Source organism: Microcaecilia unicolor, chromosome 8 (assembly GCF_901765095.1).
Source record: "Microcaecilia unicolor chromosome 8, aMicUni1.1, whole genome shotgun sequence".
Classification (NCBI taxonomy): domain Eukaryota; kingdom Metazoa; phylum Chordata; class Amphibia; order Gymnophiona; family Siphonopidae; genus Microcaecilia; species Microcaecilia unicolor.
The window spans coordinates 24,262,444-24,287,754 of NC_044038.1; positions in this window are offsets into that span (position 1 = coordinate 24,262,444).

The window sequence follows — 25,311 nt, forward strand, 5'->3', positions numbered from 1 at the left end:
CTTAGAATGTAGCATGAAAGTACTTAGAATAAAGTGTGAATCAATGTTTGTTCAGCTCAAAATGTCATAAGCCATTAAGGCGATACATTTTTGGAGTCAGGTATGCTAAACAGTTGTACATAGAGACAAATGCATTTCTAAAATAAAATCCCCTTTTCTGTGCCTATGAGGGAAAAAAAATAAATACTTATTCTATGGGGCCAGAAATATGGAAAATCCTTTAATCTATCTGATTTTTAGTTTTCCAAAACCTGTAAGAAGCAATGAGCCTGGGCAGGCAGCGAGGTTTCATCCTGAAAGCAATTTGAAAATTCTACTGGGTCCTTTTGAATCATCCCTGCATTCTTCTCGCTGCTGTCACTAATGTTTACATCACTTCAAAGAACGGACGGTGAGTGCATGCCCAAGTGATGGCTTGATATAGAGAGAGACAAACACCTCTTTTCCACCTCAGTTAAACAAGAGAGCTACATTTTTTAAATATTTATTTAGTAGGATTTACTTACCACCTTTATGAAGGAATTTATTCAAGGCAGTGCACAGCAAGAATAAGTCAAACATAAGCAATAGACAATTACAGCACTAAAAATATTCAAGTAACAAAACAAAGGATGTCATAATATGATCGATTATGCAATAAAACATTTTATGTTCAATCACTTTTATTGGTGAATCCAAAAAATAACCGTAAGTTCCAGTTACAATCTTCAATAACTCACATCAAAGTTACAATTTGCAGGCAATTGGCTGTATCTCCAAACATTTAACATTTTCTTTTTTTGTTACATTTGTACCCTGCGCTTTCCCACTCATAGCAGGCTCAATGTGGCTTACATGGGGCAATGGAGGGTTAAGTGACTTGCCCAGAGTCACAAGGAGCTGCCTGGGCCTGAAGTGGGAATTGAACTCAGTTCCTCAGGACCAAAGTCCACCACCCTAACCACTAGGCCACTCCTCCACTGTTGCTACTATTTGAGATTCTACATGGAACATTGCTATTCCACTAGCAACATTCCATGTAGAAGTCGGCCCTTGCAGATCACCAATGTGGCCGCGCAGGCTTCTACATGGAATGTTGCTAGTTGCATAGCAACATTCCATGTAGAATCTCCAATAGTAGCAACATTCCATGTAGAATCTCCAATAGTATCTATTTTATTTTTGTTACATTTGTACCCTGCGTTTTCCCACTCACGGCAGGCTCAATGCGGCTTACATGGGGCAATGGAGGGTTAAGTGACTTGCCCAGAGTCACAAGGAGCTGCCTGTGCCTGAAGTGGGAATCAAACTCAGTTCCTCAGTTTCCCAGGAGCAAAGTCCACCACCCTAACCACTAGGCCACTCCCCTCCCATCCCCCAACTAGGTAACTTCAAACTTAGATTATCTTATCATTAATCCCTATAATCCTGTGCCGCGGCGCCAACAGGCGTCTGCAGCATCAAATGGCTATACATCAATCTTTATTCCTTCTTTGACAAACTAATTTCTCCACCCTCCGCCCCTCTTCCCCCTCCTTCCCCTCTTCCCCCTCCTTCCCCCCTCCCCCCTTTTGGTGTACTGAGCATAAAGCTTAAAGTCATTTCTTCAAGCAGTTGAAGGTGTCGTCAGATTTCCGTGTACTCCAGTTTAACTCGCGAAGTATTTTCTGTTTGGACAGAGGTTGGAGTGTATTCCAATATCTCTCCCAGACCCTCCTGAAGGCGTCCAAATCTGGTTCCTTAGAAATGAGGTTAAGCATCCCGCACAGCTCTAGGTGTAGCAGCTCTGTCATTTTTGATCTCCATAAGTCTCTCGTGGGTGCCTGAGCTTCTCTCCAATTAAGCAGGATCACTTTCTTCCCAGTCAACATCGCCTTTTGGAGAAAACCCACGCACCCCGAGGGAATGGGTTTGGCAATAGAATAAATGTGCGATAAAACATTTCAATAGACAGCATAGGGTTTAAGCAAAAATTGAACATATAGCTAGATAAGACAGAGTAACAGGAGTAAGAAAATAAGGGGATTTATTTAAAGAAAGTTGCATGTGAGGTCAGAAAGGTGCTTGAATATTATCTTAGCTAGGGTAGGTGTGGATAAATTATGTGCAGCCGGTGTCACTCCTTGTATGTGTTTGTGACTAGCAGGTTAGTTACTTGCTTCTTCCATTAAAGGCCTGGGTGAAGAGCCAAGCTTTCACCTGCTTCCTGAAGTAGAGAGAGAACTGCTCAAGTTTCTATAGTGGCAACTTACCACGTCATTGGCTTCTTATGTGGTGTGGAAATTAAAAGGGCAATTTAATAATTGAGCACCAATAAATAGGTCCACAGGTCACACCTGGTAGAAGCCAGTCTACAACGCAATGATCCCAATCTTTACTATGGCGGAATCCCTAAAATATTAGTTATACACCAAGGAACCCTCAATTTATGTATAGTAAAAAAAGGCCCATTTCTGACACAAATGAAACGAGCACTAGCAAGGTTTTCCTCAGAGTGTGTATGTTTGAGAGAGAGTGTGTGTGAGAGAGAGAGAGTGAATGTGCGAGTGTGTGTGCGTGACAGAGAGAGAGAGTGAGACTGGGTGCGAGTGTGTCTGTGAGAGTGTGTGTATGAGACTGAGAGTGTGTGCCAGGGGTGCCCCCCCTCTCTCTGAGTTCCAGGGTCCTCCCTCCCTCCCTGTTCCAGGGTCGTCCCCCTCCCTCCCTCTGAGTTCCAGGGTTGACCCCCCTCCGAGTTCCAGGGTCGTCCCCCCTCCCTGTCTCCCTCCCTCCGAGTTCCAGGGTCATCGTCCCCCCTCCCTCCGAGTTCCAGGGTCATTCCCTCCCTCCGAGTTCCACGGTCATCCCCTTCTTCCCTCCCTCTCTCCGAGTTCCATGGTCATCCCCTCCCTCCCTCCGAGTTCCAGGGTCATCCCTTACCTCCTCCCTCCTTCCCTCTGAGTTCCAGGTTCCTCCCACCTCCCTCCCTCCCTCTGAGTTTCAGGGTCCCTCCCTCCATCCGAGTTTTGTTATAGAATACACCCGCTCTGCGCCTAATTTAGGCATCAGGCTTTACGCTAATTGAAGCATGACGTAAGCGGCTGTGGCTAAGTTTGGTCACATGGAGAGGTGCTCGGCATATTCTATATACCACATGGAAATTTAAGCCTATTCTATAAAATTTTGGCGTGCTTTGGAGAATAGTATTATTTTTCCATGCGGAATTTCCAGGCGCCATATATGTCTTTTCCGCGATAATTGGAAACATTTTTAGTTGTGTAGTTGAAAAGGGGGTATGTCCATGGGTATGAAATGGGCGGGTTATGGGCATTTCTAAAATCTATGCATGTGGTTATAGAATACACCCGGCCCACATGTAATTTAGACATCGCATTACATTTTTATTTCAGAATGTTTTTAAAAGTTGTAGCTGATTTCATTTCTGTAAGCTCTATTTTATTATGTTGACCCTGTAATTCCCAGTAATGACTTGTCCTCTTTCTGTTAATTCGCAGTGAACTCCAAGGTATCTAGTGGAATGCAAGTTTTATTATTTAAAATGTTACGGACCAAGAAAGGGATCTGGGTGTCGTCGATAATACACTGAAACCTTCTGCTCAGTGTGCTGCTGCGGCTAGGAAAGCGAATAGAATGTTGGGTATTATTAGGAAAGGTATGGAAAACAGGTGTGAGGATGTTATAATGCCGTTGTATCGCTCCATGATGTGACCGTACCTTGAGTATTGTGTTCAATTCTGGTCGCCGCATCTCAAGAAAGATATAGTAGAATTGGAAAAGGTGCAGTGAAGGGTGACTTAAAATGATAGCAGCGATGGGACGACTTCCCTATGAAGAAAGACTAAGGAGGCTAGGGCTTTTCAGTTTGGAGAAGAGACGGCTGAGGGGAGACATGATAGAGGCATATAAAATAATGAGTGGAGTGGAACAGGTGGATGTGAAGCGTCTGTTCACGCTTTCCAAAAAATACTAGGACTAGGGGGCATGCAATGAAACTACAGTGTAGTAAATTTAAAACAAAACAGGAGAAAATGTTTCTTCACCCAACGCATAATTAAACTCTGGAATTCGTTGCTGGAGAACGTGGTGAAGGCGGTTAGCTTGGCAGAGTTTAAAAAGGGGTTAGACGGTTTCCTAAAGGATAAGTCCATAAACCACTACTAAATGGACTTGGGAAAAATCCACAATTCCAGGAACAACATGTATAGAATGTTTGTACGTTTGGGAAGCTCGCCAGGTGCCCTTGGCCTGGCCGCTGTCGTGGACAGGATGCTGGGCTCGATGGACCCTTGGTCTTTTCCCAGTGTGGCATTACTTATTGTATTATACTTTAAACATTTATGCACACAAGGGGCACATAAGTGTGGACACCTGGAATTATAGAATTGCCCTTCATGTGTTTATTTACTGATTGTTATTTTACTGATTCATTTTATGAATGTTTATTGATATGTCATGCACTTTGCGATGTATAACAGAGAGCAGCGTATTCCGTTTCAATAATAAATGCATAAATGTGTCATACCTGAATGTGAATAGAATTTAACGTGCCACGGAAGCAGAGATAAACTGTGCTGGGAAAAAAAATAAGTCTTATGCCATTTGTGGAGAGTATCAGAGTTGAAGACTCATTCCTGCCCTTTTCTGTTCCCTGTTTTCTTTTTGTTTGTGGATTTCCTAGGAAGCCAAGTCTGAAGACGGCTTAGTCATTGGTTCTCATAATGTAGTTGTCTGGTTAAAGCAACATGGCATGTTTTAAGCCTGTGATAAGCTGTTATCTTTCTCTCCCTGCACAACAGGAAACTTCTAGATCTTATTTCAGCGACGATCATATAAAGACCTGACCTAGTAAAGCTGAATGTCTCCGCAGCAAACAATAGCAAAGGAGCAACACCAAACAGCAGAGTATCTCACTAGCAAGAATCGGTAAAACCACTTTCATAAAACCCTGTCTACCTGAAGCAAAATACAGTGTTGTTTCAAACAATGTTATTTTTAAATAATCCTTATTTCCGTTCAAGAAAAGCTTTCATAAATTGTTAGTAATTTATGTGTCAACATTTAAACACCACAGCAGGCACAGTGTTTAAATAATTCATGAATATTCAGCACCGCTATGCAAATTGCAGCCGGTACTAAGTATCCATGCAGTGAGCCAACCACCAGCATTATCCAGACAGCAGGAATCTCAAACTCATTATCTAAATAACTCGCCAGATAACGCTAGGGTAGGTTCATATTTGTCCTAAAGGTATGTGGCTAGTTATCCAGACATTGAGCTGAGGAGAGTAGTTAGGAATGTGGGTTACTGTTAAGATGTATTATTTTACCACTAACTTGTGCTATTTTAGTACAGGTCCCATTTCATGCAATGAGACTTAGTGACTAATAACTGAGGTTAATGTCTTGATGTTAGCCCACGGTGATAACTTCCCCCTTAATTAGAAAAAAAAAAAAAGCAGTGTCTGTAGAAATTGAAATCACTACTGTACGTGAAATACCCCCTTTTCAAACAGCAACACAGAGAGTATGAAACTACTACTACTTATCATTTCTATAGCGCTACAAGGCATACGCAGCGCTGTACACCCATAAGAATGCCGGAGCACAATACATTCCGAAACCAGCAACTCCTGGGAACAAGTTAATTATTTTCACTACCTCCAAACTCCACCTCTGACGTGGTTGGCTGCAGCCACAATCTTATAAAGAAGGAGCGATCACCGCGAACGAAGCCCTGTAAAACACGTATGCTTGTGAAGTATCTTTGAAGGATATTATTGAAACTGGACATTTAGGGAATCCCAGTAGAGAGGTTTCAACAATGCTGAAAGTAAGCGCATAGAATGACGATTGCCGCCTTGCCGCGCCCCAGAAAATAAAAATTATTTTGCCGGCGCGCATAGCGGACGCGCGTCAAAAATGAAATTACCAAAAGGACCACGCGGTGGCCGGGCGGTAACTCAAAATTGACGAGCGTTGGGCACGCGGAGGTGCCTGCGTGGCTTAATAAAAAGGCCCCTCGATTACTGCAAACCATTGCTGTGCTGGCCTGGAAGGTCTACGTGGATATACAATATATATTTTTTTTCTATTAGCCAGCAATAAATATTCATTAAAGAGACAAACTTATCTAGTCTACAAGGTACAATTTCTACTTCGGTTTAGAAAAAAAAAAAGAATAAATGAAATAATCATTCTTCATCGTCATGCTATATTGAACGTTTTTTGCTTAATGCCTGTAATTTCTGAAGCATATTATATTTTGCTTGAGTAATACAGTCAAGAGAATGTCTTTGTAGTCCTGGAGGGAGTCATAATGATAGCCTATGGAGTCTTGGTGTCAAGGTGTTTGAAAATTAAAGTTATGAAAAGCAATAATGTAAAATTGGTGTCAATTGCAAGGTGGGAAATGAAAGATCTGTTGCACATTACTCACATTATGAGTGCAAGCTTGGCTCCAACTCGATAATGCAAACTTTCCCAAGTTATTTTTACTGCTGACAGCAGGCCTTATAGGTGTGGTTATGCTTTGCTGGCCAGAAACAGAAAAAGAAGATTAAGTTATTCATCCAGAAAGGAGGCCACATTGAAAAGCTATTTTGTCAGGCTGATGAATACAATTACTTGTTCCTCCAAGCTGGAGCAAAGGCTGTGCAGGAGGCCTAGTCAGGCAGAAATGATGGTTTAATGAGGCACTTCAGGCCCACCTTACTCTGAGGCGTCCGCTGCAGTAGCTGCTTCTTTTCTCTATGCAAGACTCTTGTTATTTCTTTTCAAACATATAAAGTCTTTCTGATAGCTTTAATCCCCTACAGGAAAAAGCAGGGCTACCGCATTGAGCAAGCCAGGTCCCTACTGTCAAGCAGAATCTAAGAGGAAGAAGTTTCATTTCCTTTCAATACCACTCTTACCCCCTCCCCACCCCCTTTTACAAAGCTGTGTGGTAAAGCCAACACAGCCTATTCACTTAGAATGGGCTGTGTTGGCATTACTGCGCGGCTTTTGTAAAAGTGGGGGTTAAACACTACCTCATCTGTATAAAACCCAACTCAGGAGGACTTAATTGGAAAACTGTAGCATTCAAACACACAATACAACAAGGCAGTGGGTCAAAAAAACAGGAGTCCCAGAGTGGAGATGAACAAAACTTTATTAATCAATATATCGACTCGACACAACGTTGTGTTTCAGCCAAAAGACCTACATCAGGAGTCTAAGTGCCGGAATGGAGAATGATAGCGATGATCCAGATTAAAGCAATACTGGAAATTGAAGGCTGTTTTGCAGTGGTCTTGAAAAAGACCTTTGTACTAAAATGTTGGCCGGATCACTCGCGTGAGCGTCTTGGCTATAAAACTGAGTTGAGTCGATATATTGATTAATAAAGTTTTGTTCATCTCCACTCTGGGACTCCTGGTCTTTTACCCACTGCCTTGTATTGTGATTATCCATTGAGTTCTCCACGTTTGTGGATTCTCTACTGCATTTAAACACACACACAGACACATGGCTAGATTTACCAAATCAAGTTGCTGAATTAGGCACACTCTACCAGGGCACAGGCAGCTTCCTTTGAGGAGATGCAGGCAGTGTCGGTGGATGAGATCTGTAGATCCACAATGAGGGGCATAATCGAACGTCGCCAGCGAAATAGGTCGCCGGCGATCTATTTTGGCGGCGGCGCAACAGCTGGCCGGAACTGTGTTTTCAAAAAAGATGGCCGGCTATCTTTTTTTTCGATAATACGGTTTAGCCTGGCCAAATGCCAGAGTTCGCTGGGTTTGAGATCGCCGGTTTTGTTTTTCAGCGATAATGGAAAAAAATGCCGGCCATCTCAAACCCGGCGAAATCCAAGGCATTTGATCGTGGGAGGAGCCAGCATTTGTAGTGCACTGGTCCCCCTGACATGCCACCACACCAACTGGGTACCCTAGGGGGCACTTCTAAAAATTAAAAATATATATACAAATAGCTCCCAGGTCCATAGCTCCCTTACCTTGGGTGCTGAGCCCCCCAAATCCCCCCAAACCCACTTCCCACAACTCTACACCATTACCATAGCCCTTATGGGTGAAGGGGGGCACCTACATGTGGTTACAGGTTTTGGGGGGGGGAGTTGTAGGGCTCAACACTTAGCACCACAAGTGTAACAGGTAGGGGGGGGGGGGAGATGGACCTGGGTCTGCTTGCCTGAAGTGCACTGCACCCACTAACAACTGCTCCAGGGACCTGCATACTGTCAGGGAGCTGAGTATGACATTTGAGGCTGGCATACAGGCTGGCAATACTGTACAGGTATGAAAAAGACATTCTCAAAGCAATTGCTTGTTTTTGCTCAAATGTGGAGTAAAATGAAGTTGGAGAACCCCAAAACGAGCGTGTATGTTATTGGTAAATCTGGGACCAGATTTCTTAGGCCTTAATCAAAAATTAATTTCCCACGTCAAAGAGTCCACCCTGAGGTGAAAGTGCATGTTACTGAGCATTGTGCACCCCCCCCCCCCCCCGGACATAATCCCTCAAATTCTATAAAAGTAGCTAAAAATTGTGCGTGCAAATTTCATGCATGCCCAATTTGTGTGTGCAATTTAATTGAATAACAAGAAATATATGCGCATAAATTTAGGCATTTCTGTTGGTGCGATTCCAGGGCATACGCGCTATTCTATAAACCATGCCTAACTTTAAGAATGGTTTTATAATAGCACTTTTGTCAGTGCCGATTTTTTGGCGCCATATATAAAATTCACCCCAACATGATGTCAATGAGCAAAGAGGTACATTTTTACTTATTAGATGTTTTATATCTTCTGTAAGGGGTTTATTGTAATGATGTGAGGATTTTATCGTAAGTTAATTTTTAATTTGTGCTGTAATCTGCCAGGAGCACTTTATCAGGAGACAGGCAATGGGCATTTAAATAAATAAATAAATAAATATTCCATGATCTTGGCTGCTACTGCTATTTTATTTATTTATTTATTTATTGCATTTGTATCCCACATTTTCCCACCTATTTGCAGGCTCAATGTGGCTTACATAGTAACCGTGATGGCGATCGCCAATTCCAGTGTAACAGATACATAGTGACATTGTAGAAGATTTATGAATGATAGACACATCAGGGAATAAGGAGGAAGGGTTGAGGTGTGACCAGATCGAGTATTCGTTTCGTCGTGTTGCAGGATCGAGGCATTTAGGTTGAGTCGTTAGGGCATGCCTTTTTGAATAAATTAGTTTTTAGTGATTTCCGAAAGTTTGATAGGTGGTGGGTTGTTTTCAAGGCGTTTGGTAGTGCGTTCCATAGTTGCGTGCTTATAAAGGAGAAGCTGGATGCATACGTTGATTTATATTTGAGTCCTTTGCAACTTGGGTGATGGAGGTTGAGGTATGTGCGTGTAGATCTTGTAGTGTTTCTGGCTGGTAGGTCAATCAGGTCGGTCATGTATCCCGGGGCTTCGCCGTAGATGATTTTATGCACTAATGTGCAGACTTTGAAGGCAATACGTTCTTTGATCGGGAGCCAATGTAGTTTTTTGCGTAGGTTTGGCGCTTTCGTATCTCGTTTTTCCAAAAATAAGTCTGGCAGTATAAGTCTCATAGTTGTGTGTGTGTGTGTGTGGGGGGGGGGGGGGGTTCCATTGGAAGAGACAAATAGTCCTTCACCCCTTGCAGGAAATCAGAGCTTGGCTGGAGCAGAGGCGGATACAATTTGGACAATATAAACCACAAAGCAACCTTTTTCAGGAAAATAGAGCTGAGCAGTGGAATAAATTCTAATTAATTGTCCGACTCTTTTTACGATTGCTGTAACTGTGAAGTCCTTCACAGTCCTGTTTGCCTATAAAGCATGGGTTAATTAAACTTCTTATTTTGATAGCTTTAGGAGTTCAACTGTACACCGTCCTTCAAAAAGGCGGTAAATAATTCCAACTAAATAAATAAATACATCTACTCGGCTCTAGAACGTACAAATGTATTCATTGTAAGAATTGAAATCTCCTGTCTCTGTGGTCAACAGTTTTAGCTTTGAGTTTGTCAGGAATGAAAATGTATAAAACAGGACGATGAAAAGCCGCAGTTTGCAAGAGAACACACCAGGAGCTGCAGGATTAACATAAATTACAAGCATTTGGTAAATTTGTATTCAATAATTGGAAAGAAAGGACATCTGTTTGAGTCATGCAAATTAATGTAAAGAAAATTAAAGCATATAGGACAAGAGGGGGAATCTCTCTGCCATGATCTTATTCAAAAATGAGCCATAATAGCCCTGGGAAAAGAAATAATTTTGCAAGCCTGTGCCCACAGGATTCATATTGTTCATTAAGAAGTAATTACTGTGAGTTTAACAATTTCAGAAAGGATAAAACGGTTCGGGTTTTGCTTGTAGCATGCATTGAGATATATAGTTCTTCTTTTCTAAGGGTTATCAGAAAAAAAAAGTCATCTACAACCAACTTACAGATTTCTACAACAAATCCAGATTCATTCATTCCTATCAATCCGGTTTCAGATCCAGCTTCAGCACAGAGACTTCCTTGTCTCCATGATAAACTGAGTTAGACAAAGCTAAATAAGTTATGGTCTGGTTGGACCTTAGAGCAGCTTTTGACCTGACTGATTAGCAGCTGCAATTAGCAAAACTAAGGGGCCCGTTTACTATGGTAAAATTTGCAGATACTGTGGCTTAATGCAGGATTTTTCGGTGTGAAAGCTGCAAGGTTTAGATGGCCCTATTTTTAATTGCAAGTTGTGCGTTAATGTTCTCATTAGTGTGCGTTACCTGCTGAGATTTAACACGGTCCCATTTACCTCCTCCTGTTTAGGAGATAGTAAATGGCATGGGCGTAGCCAGACAACAGATTTTAGGTGGGCCTAGGCAAGAAGTGGGTGGGCCCCAAGTGTTCTCCCCTTCACCTACCACCCAAAAAAAATCTCAGCTGGTGGGAAAACACTTCTTTCCACCTTGGCTGTCTGCAGCAGGCATGCGCTGAAAACTGAGCGTGCGCAGGTGCCGGTATCGTGGAGAATAGCGTTTTCATTACCATCAGGGGGAAGTCTTCAGCTGGCGGAGCCTGGGATCCCCACCAGCTACCGCTAAACGTGTGCTACTGTTGGGTGGGCATGAGCCCTAATTGGGTTGGCGGCGGGAGGGGGGTCGAGAGGGTCATCGGCAGGGGGGTACAGGGCCAAATCTACAGGGGCCTAGGCCCCCGTGGCCCCACGTAGCTATGCCACTGATATAAATGTATTTGCAAAACGTGTGAAACCCCTAAAATTTCTTCCTGTCCACAAGTGGATACTCCAGGACCAACCTGAAAAACATTCTAGCACACAAAAAAATTGTATTCACATTCAGAATTCATGAAGTGCGGTGAGCAAAGGAGCTCGTGAATTTTGAATTCAGTGAACAGAGGCATGCAAAAATGACCTTGTAGAACAGTTTTCACATAAAATATGATTACATCTCAAGGCCGGGTCCCCATAGCAAAATAGTTTGTGAACATTTGTTATGGAGCTAATTTGCATCTGTTGCAAATCTTCATGTGAACAAGACTGCAAACGCCTGGGAATCCTGTGGGTTAGTATCTTTACCTTTAAAACTGGATTATCCTTTCTGGACTGATCTGGTGTAGTTGGTAACCTTCATTGAGAGATTTTCCTCCACAGAAAACCCACTCGTCAATAGCAAGGTTTTTTTTTTTATTAACTTCATTTAATTTTCTGCTGTTTAGTGGTTTGAGGAAGATCATATACAATGCCAACTGAGGTCACGCATTTTTCTACCGAGCTTACAAAGACAGAATTAATATAGGCTTATAGAAGAGACGTGCACTATGAGTTTCGAGTGCTGAAAGGGCTATGTCAGTTCACCTGATCCTGTAAGTAAGGTGGATTAATAATCCACACACAAGATAAAGCAAACAATGGCTTTATTGAACAATGTTTGTGCCTGACTAGGTAACCTCCAAGTTTTGCAATCTATTTAACCCTAAGTATGCCCTCTTAAACGTAATCTCGCTGAAAGATCTCACTGAAAGATCTCACAAGAATGCATCTTGTCACACGTTATTTTTCTTATTTTGTACTAACTTCTGGGATCATGTCCTCCTTCTGAGCCTTCATTACAGAGCTTTTCTTTATATCTGTAGCTTCCAAATGCTCCTCCTCCAGCTAGTCAAATGAAAAGGCTTAAAGATACTTAAATAACAGGTATTTTATTGGCTTAGATGTTAATATTCAAAGGGGCTCATTTTCAGAGCACTTAGGCTTACAAAAATCCCCAGGTTACTATTATTTATTTATTTATTGCATTTGTATCCCACATTTTCCCACCTCTTTGCAGGCGTAATGTGGCTTACAATACATCATGGATAGTGGAAATAAGAAGAGAATAGACATTTGGTGTTACAGAAGGATTTGGGGTTGAATGGTAATGGAATACATGATAGTAATATAATAGAAGGCATTATTAAACATTTCTGGATATATGTGGGGAGTTTCACATGTGTTGATCTCTGTGGTATATCTTGTCGAAGAGATGGGTCTTCAGTTGTTTTTGGAAGTTGGTCAGGTCATAGATCGCTTTTAGGTTGCGTGGCAACGCGTTCCAGAATTGCGTGCTCATATAGGAAAAGGTTGACGCATGCATTAATTTGTATTTTAGACCTTTACAGTTGGGGAAGTGGAGATTAAGGAATGTGCGAGATGATTTTTTAGCATTCCTGGGTGGTAGGTCTATCAGGTCTGACATGTAGGCTGGGGCATCGCCATGGATGATTTTGTGAACTAGGGTAAATACTTTGAACGTGATGCGTTCTTTGAGTGGGAGCCAGTGTAGCTTTTCTCGTAGGGGTTTTGCACTTTCGTATTTTGATTTTCCGAATACGAGTCTGGCTGCCGTGTTCTGGGCTATTTGGAGTTTTATGAGTATTTGCTCTTTGCAGCCAGCGTAGAGTGAGTTTCTTTTACAAAGCCACGCTAGCAATTCCCGTGCGGCAAATGAGAGGAAGCCCGTTCAATTCCTATGGGCTTCCTCTCATTTGCCGCGTGGGAATCGCTAGCGTGGCTTTGTAAAAGAAGCCCATAGTAACTTTGTAAGTCTAAGTGCTTTGAAAATACACCTCAAAGTAATTTACGTGGCCAGGAGCGGCTCCTGGCTGTTTAAAATCATTTGTGCGGGACTATTTGCTGATATACAGTGGATAGCTGCACAGGAATGGGGATTGCGGGAATCCTGTGGAGCCTGTGAGATTCCTGCGGGTATGGAAGAAGTTGCCATGAGATCCCTGTGTGGATGGAAGACATTGCTGTGGGATAGGAGTGTAGTCAAAATCTCTGGTAAATCCAGAATGAGGCTTGGAATGCACTGGGAGAGGCAATTGGAGCACTGGAATGAGGCTTGGAATGCCCAGAGAGGCAGCCCGAACACCAGACTGAGGCTTGGAACACTCATTGATTGAATACTAACTACCATCCAAAAAACCTACGGGAGGGTGTTGGGGTGGGGAGGAAACAGAGGTCTGTGAGCAATTAAATAATAGTGTTCACTCCTGGGGGTATGGGTGGGTATGGAGGAGATTAATTGTGGGGATGGGTGGGGATGGAATGGATCCTGATGCTCCCAGGCTGCAACAAAGAGGCCAGCATGCCAGTCCAGACCCCCTTCCTACCCCCTGATCAAACTTCCAACCCCCGATCCAGACTACCCCTCCCCCCGAGACCTCTCCTCCATCATTAAGGGCCTAAGGGCCCTGTATCTCATAGTCCAGTGATCCAGTTGCTCCTGCCCTGACAATGCCACCTCCAAAATGGTGCTCCTAGGGATAGTCTTGTGCTACTACCACTAGGGGGGTGGGGGTGGTCATATTTCCATATAAGGAAACATAACCCCTTAGAAGTAGTAGTGCAACACTGCCACAAGATGCATCATTTTGGAGACAGTGTTGGCAGGACATGAGTGACTGGGGATCACTCCTGCCCTTGGACCACCAGATACATTCCCTTAGACCCTGGATGACAGAGAATGCAAGCCAACATATGAAATAGCTGGAACACAAAAACATGACCAACATAATATGAACTTACAAAAACGACAATTTTCAGTATAAAATTCAAATTCAATAGAAATCAAACAAAATAAAACATGGAAAAGAAAATAAGATGATACCTTTTTTATTGGACATAATACATTTCTTGATTAGTTTTTGAAGGTTGCCCTTCTTCGTCAGATCGGAAATAAGCAAATGTGGTAGCAGATAGTATATATGAGTGAGACATCCAAGCATTACTTTGACAGTCTGACAGGGTGGGAGGGTGGGGGCGGGTAGGAGGTATGCAGGGCCGTGCCTAGGGTCTCCGGTGCCCCCCTGCAGTTGGCCCCGCCCCACCCCCCCCCGAAAACGATCGTTACACTACCCGCCCTCTTCTCCCCAGATCCTTTTCCTTTTTTTTTTGTTTAAATTTACCTCTGTCCGGCGGCAGCGTAGCGTTAGTGATAAGGAGGCGGTGCTCCCCCGCCCCAACATGTCAGTCTTCCCTTTGCTCAGTGGCCCGCCTTCTTCTGATGTCAGAAGAAGGCGAAACTGAGCGAAGGGAAGACTGACACATCGGGGCGGGGGAGCGCCGCCTCCTCACTAACGCTATGCTGCCGCCAGACAGAGGTAAATTTAAACAAAAAAAAAAGGAAAAGGATCTGGGAAGAAGAGGGCGAGGTAAGCATGGTGCGGCGGGGCACCCCCCCAGAGGATGGCGCCCTCCTGCCATGCTTACCTCGCTTACCGTGTTGGCACGGCCCTGGAGGTATGCATGGGGACATCAAAGCATTTCATTGATATTCTAACAGGATGGGTGTGGGTAGGTGAGAGGAGGGTGGTAAACAGAGAAATACAATTTTATGGTTTATAATGGGCTAGAAAACCCAGATCCTTGTTAAGTCCTGTCTGTTGGGTGTCAAAATATTCAATCATTCTGACTTCAAAGGTCTTACGCTCCTGTATTGTTTTAAAGTTACCCTTCAGGTAACTTTTTGTTTGATTTCTATTGATAACCTTAAGAGTGGACTAACACGGCTACCACACCTCTCCAATATACAGATTAAAATCAAATGGAGTCCAAAATACTGGTAAAACAGAATCATATTTAAAACCCTGACAAGTTAAACCTATCCCTTAAGGAGGTAATTCTGTAGAGTTTCATGCAGCTGAATGCTGGATATATATGAATCTACTAATACAGGAGACCGCTTGCCCTGAGGCAGTAACCGAAACATGGCTGTTTCAACATTTGGTTTTCCATAGTGTCTTCAGCTTGCTTTCAGATAAGTTATCTACTCTTATATACTGTTTTGATGAAATGGAGAAATAGTTCTGGAAAGGCTTTACAGTTTAACTTGAAAAAATGCAAGAAAATATTTAAATTGGACCGATGAGGAAACTTAACGGCCGTGTGTCTTGAAAGGACTGAGAAAAAATGAGCCATTTCTGATGATCCACAAAAAGTTTTATGGGTGAATTTCAGAGTGGCTGTATGAGATTGCTGAAATTGTGCTTGGTGCAGGGCTGTGTTATTGGATACCTTGAGTAAAATAAGTAGTTTTTATTTTCTTATGAAAGTCAAGTACATCTATCAACAATCTCATCTCAGCTGGTAACTTTTTCCAGAGAAGAGGACCTGAGACAGATAAAAAATTGATTATGCATTCTGGTACTCCCGCTAGCATTGAGATCATGAATAAGCTTTGACTTTGGAATCTTAATGAACAGGACGCTCAATGTTGAATAATTAGATTTGAGGTGAGAGAAAACACCCCCAGTCTTGTCACCTTAAAAAGTAACATTATTAGCTCAAACTTATTCAAAACTCAACAGGGAACCAATGGAGGAGCTGCAGCACAGGGGAAATATGCTCACAGTTTGATCCCTGTAAAGAATCTTAGCGAAGATTAGGTGGCGATGCCGGTAATTGGGAAGCAAAACCGGTTTTGGGCAGACTTCTACGGTCTATGCCCTGATCGTGACTAAATAGATATGGATGGGCTGTAGTGTAAATTTTAAGGGGCTTCGATGTCAGCTTCAGAACTTAGTACAAGAACAGTGCTGGTCAGACTTCTATGGTTTGTGCTCTGAGAAAGGGAAGGACAAATCAAACTCGGGTATAAAGTATCACATACCATGTAAAATGAGTTTATCTTGTTGGGCAGACTGGATGGACCGTACAGGTCTTTATCTGCCGTCATTTACTATGTTACTTTGTTACTTTTTGGGGTTCTACATGGAATGTTGCTACTAATTGGGATTCCAGAATCTTGTAACTCTTTAGGATTCCAGAATCTTCAGAACTTTTAGTACAGGAACAGTACTGAGCAGACTTCTACGGTCTGTGCCTTGAGAATGGCAAGGAAAAATCAAACTCGGGTATACATATAAAGTATCACGTACCATGTAAAATTGCAACTGGCAATAGTGTACTCCTCCTACAATTCGACATGTCCAGCGCGTTCGACATGGTAAACCACAAAATACTATTAAACATTCTTGAATACTTCGGGATTGGAGGAAGCGTACTTAGTTGGATCAAAGGCTTCCTTACCGCAAGAACATACCAAGTGATATCAAATTCGAATACATCATTACCATGGAAACCAGAATGTGGAGTACCCCAAGGATCACCGCTTTCACCGACCCTTTTCAACATAATGATGACACCTCTAGCCAAATCGCTATCCAACCAAGCCCTAATCCTGCTTAATTTACTCTATCACTTACGAACTTTAATGCACTACCACTCTGTATTTCTCATTCCGGAAACGGCGAGCACCATTACGGCATAATGTAAGCCACATTGAGCCTGCAAATAGGTGGGAAAATGTGGGATACAAATGCAACAAACAAACAAACAAATAAATAAATAAATAAATAAATAAATAAAATGAGTTTATCTTGTTGGGTAGACTAGATGGACTGTACAGGTCTTTATCTGCCATCATTTACTATGTTACAAATCTGGAATGGTCTAATGATGGTCGGGGCTAAACCAAACAAAATTTAATTGCAGTAATCAAAAGGCGACAGAATAAATGCTGTATCACAATCCTGAAGCCAGAAGCCTCTAAATATAACTTGAGTTGTCACGGTAACCTATTTCAAAAATGATTTATGGACTAACGCCTTGAAAAGGGCAAAGCGACAATTAGGAATGCAACCTAAATAACATACTTCTGAAGACTTTACAATTTTCTTTTTTGCGAAAGTGGATCTGCAAAGCCTCTCTTGTTTGTTTTCTCAGTATTTGGTATTAATGAGCTTCTTTGCGTGAATTCTCATTTCAGCAGCTCCTTAAAGCCAAAGTTAAGCAAACTTTCATGCAAAATGGACTTCTCTCAAAAGTTTGCTAATGGAAAGCAGACTTTTATGGTGTAACTTCATGAATGCTCACTTTGTGTACAAATGGCACAAAATGCTTGAAATGTTGTCTTTTTTGGGAGAGGGGGAATTCTCTAATTGGGTGTGTCCTTTTAGTTGCCCTGATGTTGTGCAATGAGAGTCTACTCTGTAATGGCATCTTGGGTGCCCAGATTCTGTTCCAGAATACTAACCTAATGCAGTATTGGCATGCCTCCGTGTACATAACCACAGCTATAGACTTAGGACCAAATTCTATAAATGGCGCCTTAAAAATTGGCGCCGAGACACCACGTTGTTAATGCAATTTTGTAAACTACACCTAAAGTTAGGCATAGTTTATAGAATATGCTCACGCACCATTCTTGTGACTAAAATTTAGGCCGCCTAGAACCAGGCCTAAATACCTGCGCCTAACTTAGGCACAGATCAGGTGTATTCCATAATAGTGCTCACAGTTTTTTTTGAAACGCCCACAACCCGCCTGTTCCACGCCTATGGCCACACCCACTTTTTGACTGCACGCATTACATTTTACGCTCGTTGTAGTATACACCTAGAAAGTTGTGCGTGTAAATTCCAATTCAAGCCAATTAGTGCTGCTAATTGGTTAAGTAGCAATTATCAGCGCTAATTGGCTTATTAATCAATCAAATTGTGCATGGAAATTGGCAGTTTTGCCCATGCCCCACCCATACCCCTCCCATGTGAACGCCTTCCTTGCATCTCTGCGCTATGCCACTTACATGGGCCCCTACAGAATAGCGCTTAGTTACCCTGCTGTCAGTTACTCATAGAAGTGCTAATATTCTGTTCATGTGTGCACTCAGGTGGCATGTAATTGTGGGTGCCCAGCAGGGGTGGACTGAGAGTGGTCTAGGCCCCCCACCCGACCACTGCCTGGCACCCCCCTACTGCCATGTTCCTGCCCCCTACCGCCGCAGCCGACACCCCCACTGTTCCGGTCCTACCTGAAGGGCCCTGGTAATCTAGTGGTCTCTGCAGGGAGGGGGAGCATGCTCTTTCCTACCCGCTGCACTGCCGCTTTTCCCCCGCCTGCTGGTGCCACTTTGTTTTCAAAATGGCAGCCGAGACTTCCTGCAGTAGTCTCGCGGGCCTCGACAACCTCACGAGACTTCTGCAGGGAGTCTCAGCTGCCATTTTTAAAGTACGGTCAGGCAGGGGGAATAGTGGCAGCAGAACGGGCAGGAAAGAACATATTCCGCCCGCAGAGGTCAGTAGATCACCCGCAGCACGCCTTTAAAGGTAGGACCGGGGAGGGCTGTAGTGTATGGCTGGCATCCAGGCAGAGCCTCTGGGCCCCCTATAGCCTCTGGGCTCTCGGGCACTGCCTGGTTGCCTGAATTGTCAGTCCGCCCCTGCTGCCCAGTCACAGAATTGCCCGTCATGTGTGTTTCCAGGCATTTTTGTGCCATTGTTCACGTGATGTTCTTTTGGAAACTCATGTCATACCCTTAACCACGTAGCAGCTATCAAGATTAGACTACTGTTTGCCATCAAACTTAAATTCTCCTTTGTTTCTCATGTATAGATTTCTATATTGCCTTTTAACAAGGGGCATAGCCAAAAGTCCATTTGGGGGGGGAGGGGTGAACCAAGGGAGCCACGTATTTCCTCTCAGCTCTCCCCCTTCCCCTCTCCCCCATCCGCTGCATTTATATTGTACTTTTGCTGGTGCCAAAATTTTTTTTGGGGGGGGGGGAGGGCTTGAGGCCAAAGTGGGAGAGCCCAGGCCCTCTCATGGCTGTTCTGAAACTAGGCATCCTTCCAACTCTTCTGGTCAGAATCCCAGAAACTGATACAATTCTATATGTTGGGATTGGAAAGATAACTTTCAAAGGTATTTTCATGCATAAAACAGTGTTTTCCCTGAAAAAATGCCCTGTTACAGAACTGCGCACCCGATACGGAGGTAAACTTACATGTGTGCAGCCTGATATGTGCAAATTTACCTACTGTTCTAGAAGCATTTCTGACAGCAGGGTTAGGACAGAGTTTGCACTTAAACTGATGCTTCAAAAAATAAATAACATAAAAAAAAAACAAAAAACATCAAGCATATAAGTACAGTCTCAATTATCCGACCTTCACTAATCCGACCATACAGCATATTCGACAGACCCCCCTGGTGATGTCATCGCATTTAATTCTATTAAAAATCTTTGTGAACAATTTTTGAAAATCTGGAACTCTATGCATTGTTTGAGGGGTTTATACAGTGCTTTCCATACTATCTGACTTCTCACATATATGATGGGACTGATTAATTGAGACGTTGATTACAAGGAACATCTAACAGATGAGCTTCAATATGATATTTCAAAAATATATGGACATTTTATGAGAGGAAACTGTAGTATGCAGATATAATATGTTTTGTGTTTAGTATTAAGATAATGGATTTCATATGTTAGTGGAGAAATGTGCTATCAATTAAAGACAAACATTGTTTAAATATATTTCTATTCCTGTACATTTTTTGAAGTTCTCACATATCCGACAATGGGTCAGCCCCATTTACATTGGATAATCAAGACTGTACTGCATTTGCATATTTTAAACCACACATAAATGCACGTCCCAGATAGCAGGTGTAAACATAAGCTCATAGTTTTCCCAGGGAGGTTTTTGAAATGAAGCATGTGCATACTTTGAGTTTGAAAATCTGGGAAAGTCCAGAATGAAAAACATGAGCGTGCTTTTACCCAGTCAAACCAAAGTGAGGTAGAGATTGACACAAAGACTAGTCAACACAGGGAATGTTGACCCAAGTGTGTCTGATGCCTTCAATAAAGTATCCTGCATTGTCTGCTCCTTGTGTCAACCTCTACTTCACTTTGGTTTGACTGTGTTGTCCCTAGAGGTTCCTTCCCTGTTTGCTGCTCTGTCCTGCCTTTATTACCCGTGCAGGCACTTATTACATTTCCTTCTCAATAAGACATGGCGGTTGCTGTGTTAGCACAGTCGAGTGCACATTTTGAACAAAGCCTACAAAGAACAAGTGGTGTCGTTTGACTGAAGTGACTTCATTCATTTCTTTACCTGCTTTCAGGAGGGGAAGTTCCCTTCCTCAGGTAAACACAGATTCATGTATGTAGACCGACACCACCCCTTTCCCTTAAATACCCTTTTGACATGATGAAAGAAATGCAACTTCCAAAAGTTAATTTAAAAAAAGTTAGTCCAAGAAAGAGATATATCTCCTTTTATATATTTTGTGTTTATTTGCTGACATTTATTTCTATGAGTTCTTTTAATAACAAACTGCATTTTGGCAGTCTTAAATGAAACTCAAAGCAAACTGTCGGCAAAATAACCTCACATGAAAATGCCTTGCTCATTAGTTTCTATATTGCTCAGTTATATGAACGCATTCATTCTTGGGCACGAAGAGAAAGGTCAGAATGGTTTACTAATTTCTAGTGAAACTATATCAGAACAGCTTTCAGTCTACTGGATGCCAATAGGTACATGGGAGTAATTTTATATCCGGTTGCATAGGGAAAGCATTTTTAAAAAGTGTCTATTGTCTGCCTGGTTTATAAAGGCAATCTAGGCATGCATGGGGTTTGATAAATTAGGATTCAGCCCCAGTTAGATTCAGTCACATAAATTTACTCCTGCTCTGAGGTTAATACCAATTTATGCATGTACTAGTAAAAAAGGCCCGTTTCTGACACAAATGAAACGGGCGCTAGCAAGGTTTTCCTCGGAGTGTGTATGTTTGAGAGAGTGTATGTGAGAGTGACTGTGTGTGAGAGAGAGAGTGAATGTGCGAGTGTGTGTGTGTGTGTGTGAGAGAGAGAGTGAGTCTGGGTGTGAGTGTGTCTGTGAGAGACAGAGTGTGTGTGTGAGAATGAGAGTGTGTGCAAGTGCTTATGTGAGACAGGTTAAGAGAGAGAGTGTGTGTGTTTCACACAGATACAGTGTGTACAAGAGAGAGTGTGTGTGTGAGACATAGACTCTCTGTGAGACTGAGTGCATGAGTGTGTAAGAGAGTGTGTGTGTGACAGAGATACCTCCCCCCCCTTTGGTGTCAGCCCCCCCCCCTCTCTGATGTCAGGCCCCTCCTCTCTCTGGTGTATGAGCGTTACTGTGCAGGACGCTGAGCTCTGGCTGTGCTTCAAGGAACTGACCAATCCTATTTAGTAGAATACACCTCCAACATTCTGAAGCCGAGAAACCTCGTGTGGTTGGTCAATTCTGCTTGTGACGAACCCGGAAGTACGTGATGTCAATTCAGGAGATGGATACAGAGAGCAGGAATGCCTCAGCCATGCAGTCAGCTTCAGAATGTTGGAGGTGCGTTTTATTATATAGGATATGCCAGTAAGAATCTCTGATGCAGCTTCCTATGGGCGGGACATGACAGAGGAAAGGTCCCGCCGGCCAGTGCAGCAGCTTTCAGGTTGTCTCTGCCATGAACCCCGCTGCAGCATATGCAAACTCAGTGTGTGTGGGGGGGGGGGGGGGGGGGGGGAGTGATGCCAGACCTGGGCGCTGAGTGTGTGTGGTGCCGGGGGGGGGGGGGGGGGAGGAAGGGATGGAGAGATGCTAAACTGGATGGGACGGAGGCAGAGAGGGAAAGGTGCTAGACTTGAGGAGTGGATGGGCAGATGGAAGAGAGAGAGATAAGGGGGAGAGAGAAAGAGACCTGGAGCAAAGGGAGGGGGAAAAGAGAAGGCAGAATGATGATGGACTGGGGGGGGGGGGGGAGCAAAGAGAGTAGATATAGACTACACCAGAGGAGAGAGAGGAACAGGTGATGGACGAAGAAAGGGAGGGAGGGTTCAGGGATGGGGTGCAGGACTCCAAGCTGACACTCCCTTAAAATGGAAAATAATGCTTTTCTTTATGACCTTTGTTGTCTAGCCATCTTATTTCTCTATCTGGATTAATCCAGTTTTCCATTTTTCTTGTCAGTCTTTTAAATTGTTTTTCAGTGTCTCCTTTCAATTTTTTTTATTTCTTTGTTTTTTTCTTCTCTGTCTCTCTATTCACTCATATCTATTTACCCCTCCCCATTTTTTCACCCTGTCTCCTCTTCTTCGGCCCTCATTCCATTTCTCACTCTCACCCCTTATCTATAGCTCCCATTGTTCCGTCTTTTTCTTTGCTCAATCTCCTATAACACCCCCCCCCCCCTCTGTTTTTCACCTACTTATTACTCTAGCCCTTCATTTTCACTCTCTGTACTTAACCTCCTGTCTTTCATCTCCCCACCTGCCCCAACTCCTTCCCTGCCAATTATTCCATCCCTGGTCTCAAGCCCATTCTTCTGACTCATCCTTATCCAGCCTCTCATTATCTCTCTTTTACCATCTCCTTAGCCCCTCTCTCACTCTGTTTAGAAACCTCTTTCCTCTCTCATACCCCTGCACAGCAGCCAATCCTCCAGGAAGTGGCGTTGCGAGGGCAGCTGACACCCGGGGCGGGTCGCCGCTGCGCACCCCCCCCCCCGGGTGCAGTGCGGCACACCCTCCGGAGCGCAACCCTCCCCCCCCCCCCCGAGAACATACCTGGAAGGCGGTGAGGGGCAGGCGGGAGAGCCAATCCTCCGAGTGCACGCCGCTGGGGGGTGTCGGCGCCTCGCTGGTTCCCTGCTCTCTCTGCCCCAGGGCAGAGAGAGCAAGGAACCAGCGAGGTGCCGACAGCCCCCAGCGGCGTGCACCCGGGGTGGACCGCCCCCCCCTTCCTACACCACTGCCTCCAGGTCCTTCATGCCGCAGCTAAACTTCTCCCCATTCTTCATCCTTCTTTTCTTACACCAGTCTCACAGCCTCACTCATACCCCCATCCTTTAACAAACCCCAACTCATACCTAACCAACTGCCAGGCCTCTGTTGTTCCCCCTCTCACATTCACTCAGCCTCCAAGCCCCACTCTCATGCCCATATTCCTTGTTCTGTTCCTTAACTCTATCTTTACCTCACTTTACTTTTTTTCAGATGTGATATAGCTCTGTTACTGATGGACAGGTCACAGTGGTTTACAATTCCCCACTTTCTCATTCAATTTGAGCCCCTGCTTTTCCCCCTAATTTTCAAATCCCTGTTCTTTCCTTGTTCTCCCCATCCCACTAATCCCCAGATCCAATCTTTCCCTCAGTCCTCCGTCCTTTAGTCTCTGCTGTCCCCCACCCCAACTAGTCCCCAAGTTCCTGCTCTTTCCCACCCCCAGTCTCAGAGTCTCATCCTTCCTCTGATCTCCACATCCCTCCCTCAATTCTTGTCCTGTCCTTTCTCTGTCCTTTTCCCCAGGCCTCAAGTCCCATCTTGATCCTAGTTGATTATCCCCCCTTCCCACACCCTATGAGTGTTCTAGGAGACCACAGATGCACCATCACAACCTGCAAAACCTCCAGTTTCCTACAAGAAACCAACAAACATTTGATAATTATTGTAATAAGGAACCTGATAACACCACCGTCTTCTGCCAAAGCAGCTGCAGTCTCTCATAATAAATAGTACTTTCATGAAACAACTTCTGACATGTAGAAAATCTTTAGTGGGTACATTCAAAACACTGTTTCTCCATTCGCCAACGTCAACCATTGTACAAAGTGAAAATTATTTCTTGGGTGGGGAGATGTGAAACCCAAGAACCCAAACACCCTCCAGATTTTACATGTGTGAAAATTTAAAGAACTTCGCTTCCTCCTCTTTCAAATAATTACTGTACATCTGAAAGGGATATAAAAATTCATCTGCAAAGCAACATTTTTTCTGAATGTGAAATATATCCTTTATTTCTTTGAGCTGTCTTCATTGTTTTCAAAATGTGTTGCTACTTTAAATAGAAGCATGCAGCAAGTTACCTACCCATCCATTTACTCACATCCATCCTTCTATTATGTTATACTTAATTTCCTACTTTACATAACAAAATTATGTGTTACCTATTACTATGTAAGCCGCATTGAGCCTGCTTTTAGTGGGAAAGTGCGGGATACAAATATAATAAATAAATTAAACTAGAAGCCGTAGACCCAGAATGGCCTAATCTAGGAATTAAGCATAGCACGTACCTAACAGACATCAACTTTGTGCTCAGCTAAGTAAACTAACAGCATTTCTGGTTCCTTCCCATTTACTGACTACCATTCAAATGAAACTGGGCTTTGTACCAATCTGCAAAAACAATGACAACTTTATACCTTTTGATTAGACACCTTACCAAGGTCCCCTTTTACAAAAGCCAACACCTACAGAAGGTGACCTCTCCACAGGAGAAACGAGAACCAAACGAAGTAAACAGTGGATCCAAAATAATTAGGGTTACCATATGGCTCCAGAAAAAGGAGGACGGATTGAGCCAGCCGGTTTTACTTCCATTGCTTTGCAATGGAAGTAAAACCCGGCTGGCTCAATTACTTCCATTGAAAGCAATTGCTTTCCATTGAAAGCAACGGAAGTAAAACCCGGCTGGCTTAATCCGTCCTCCTTTTTCTGGAGCCATATGGTAACCCTAAAAATAATGCGCTCTCAGATGGTGTTTCTTGAGCAAAGTCTTTATTCAAAATAAATCAAATGCGACCAAACACCATCTGAGAGAGGATTTTTTTGGATCCACTGTTTACTTCGTTTGGTTCCCCTTTTACAAAAGGCATGTTACCGGTTTTAGTGCATGTTAGTGTTTAGCATGTGAATAAACGCTAGCACGCTTTTGTAAAAGATCCCCAAGATAGTTCAAGACAAATTATAGTTAAAAGTTGTTCAATACCTTTTACAAACTGGTAATGGTTACCTGTTCCCATATAAATTACAAATCAAAGCAAGTAACACCCAGTCTCCCCATATTTTTACTCTGGCATCAGCTATGTTCCTGGGACAAATAAGACATAAGTTTATTATTTCAGGTGTAGATTCAGTCACAGAGCATAAGCTAGGGATCGGGCCCTTTTTGA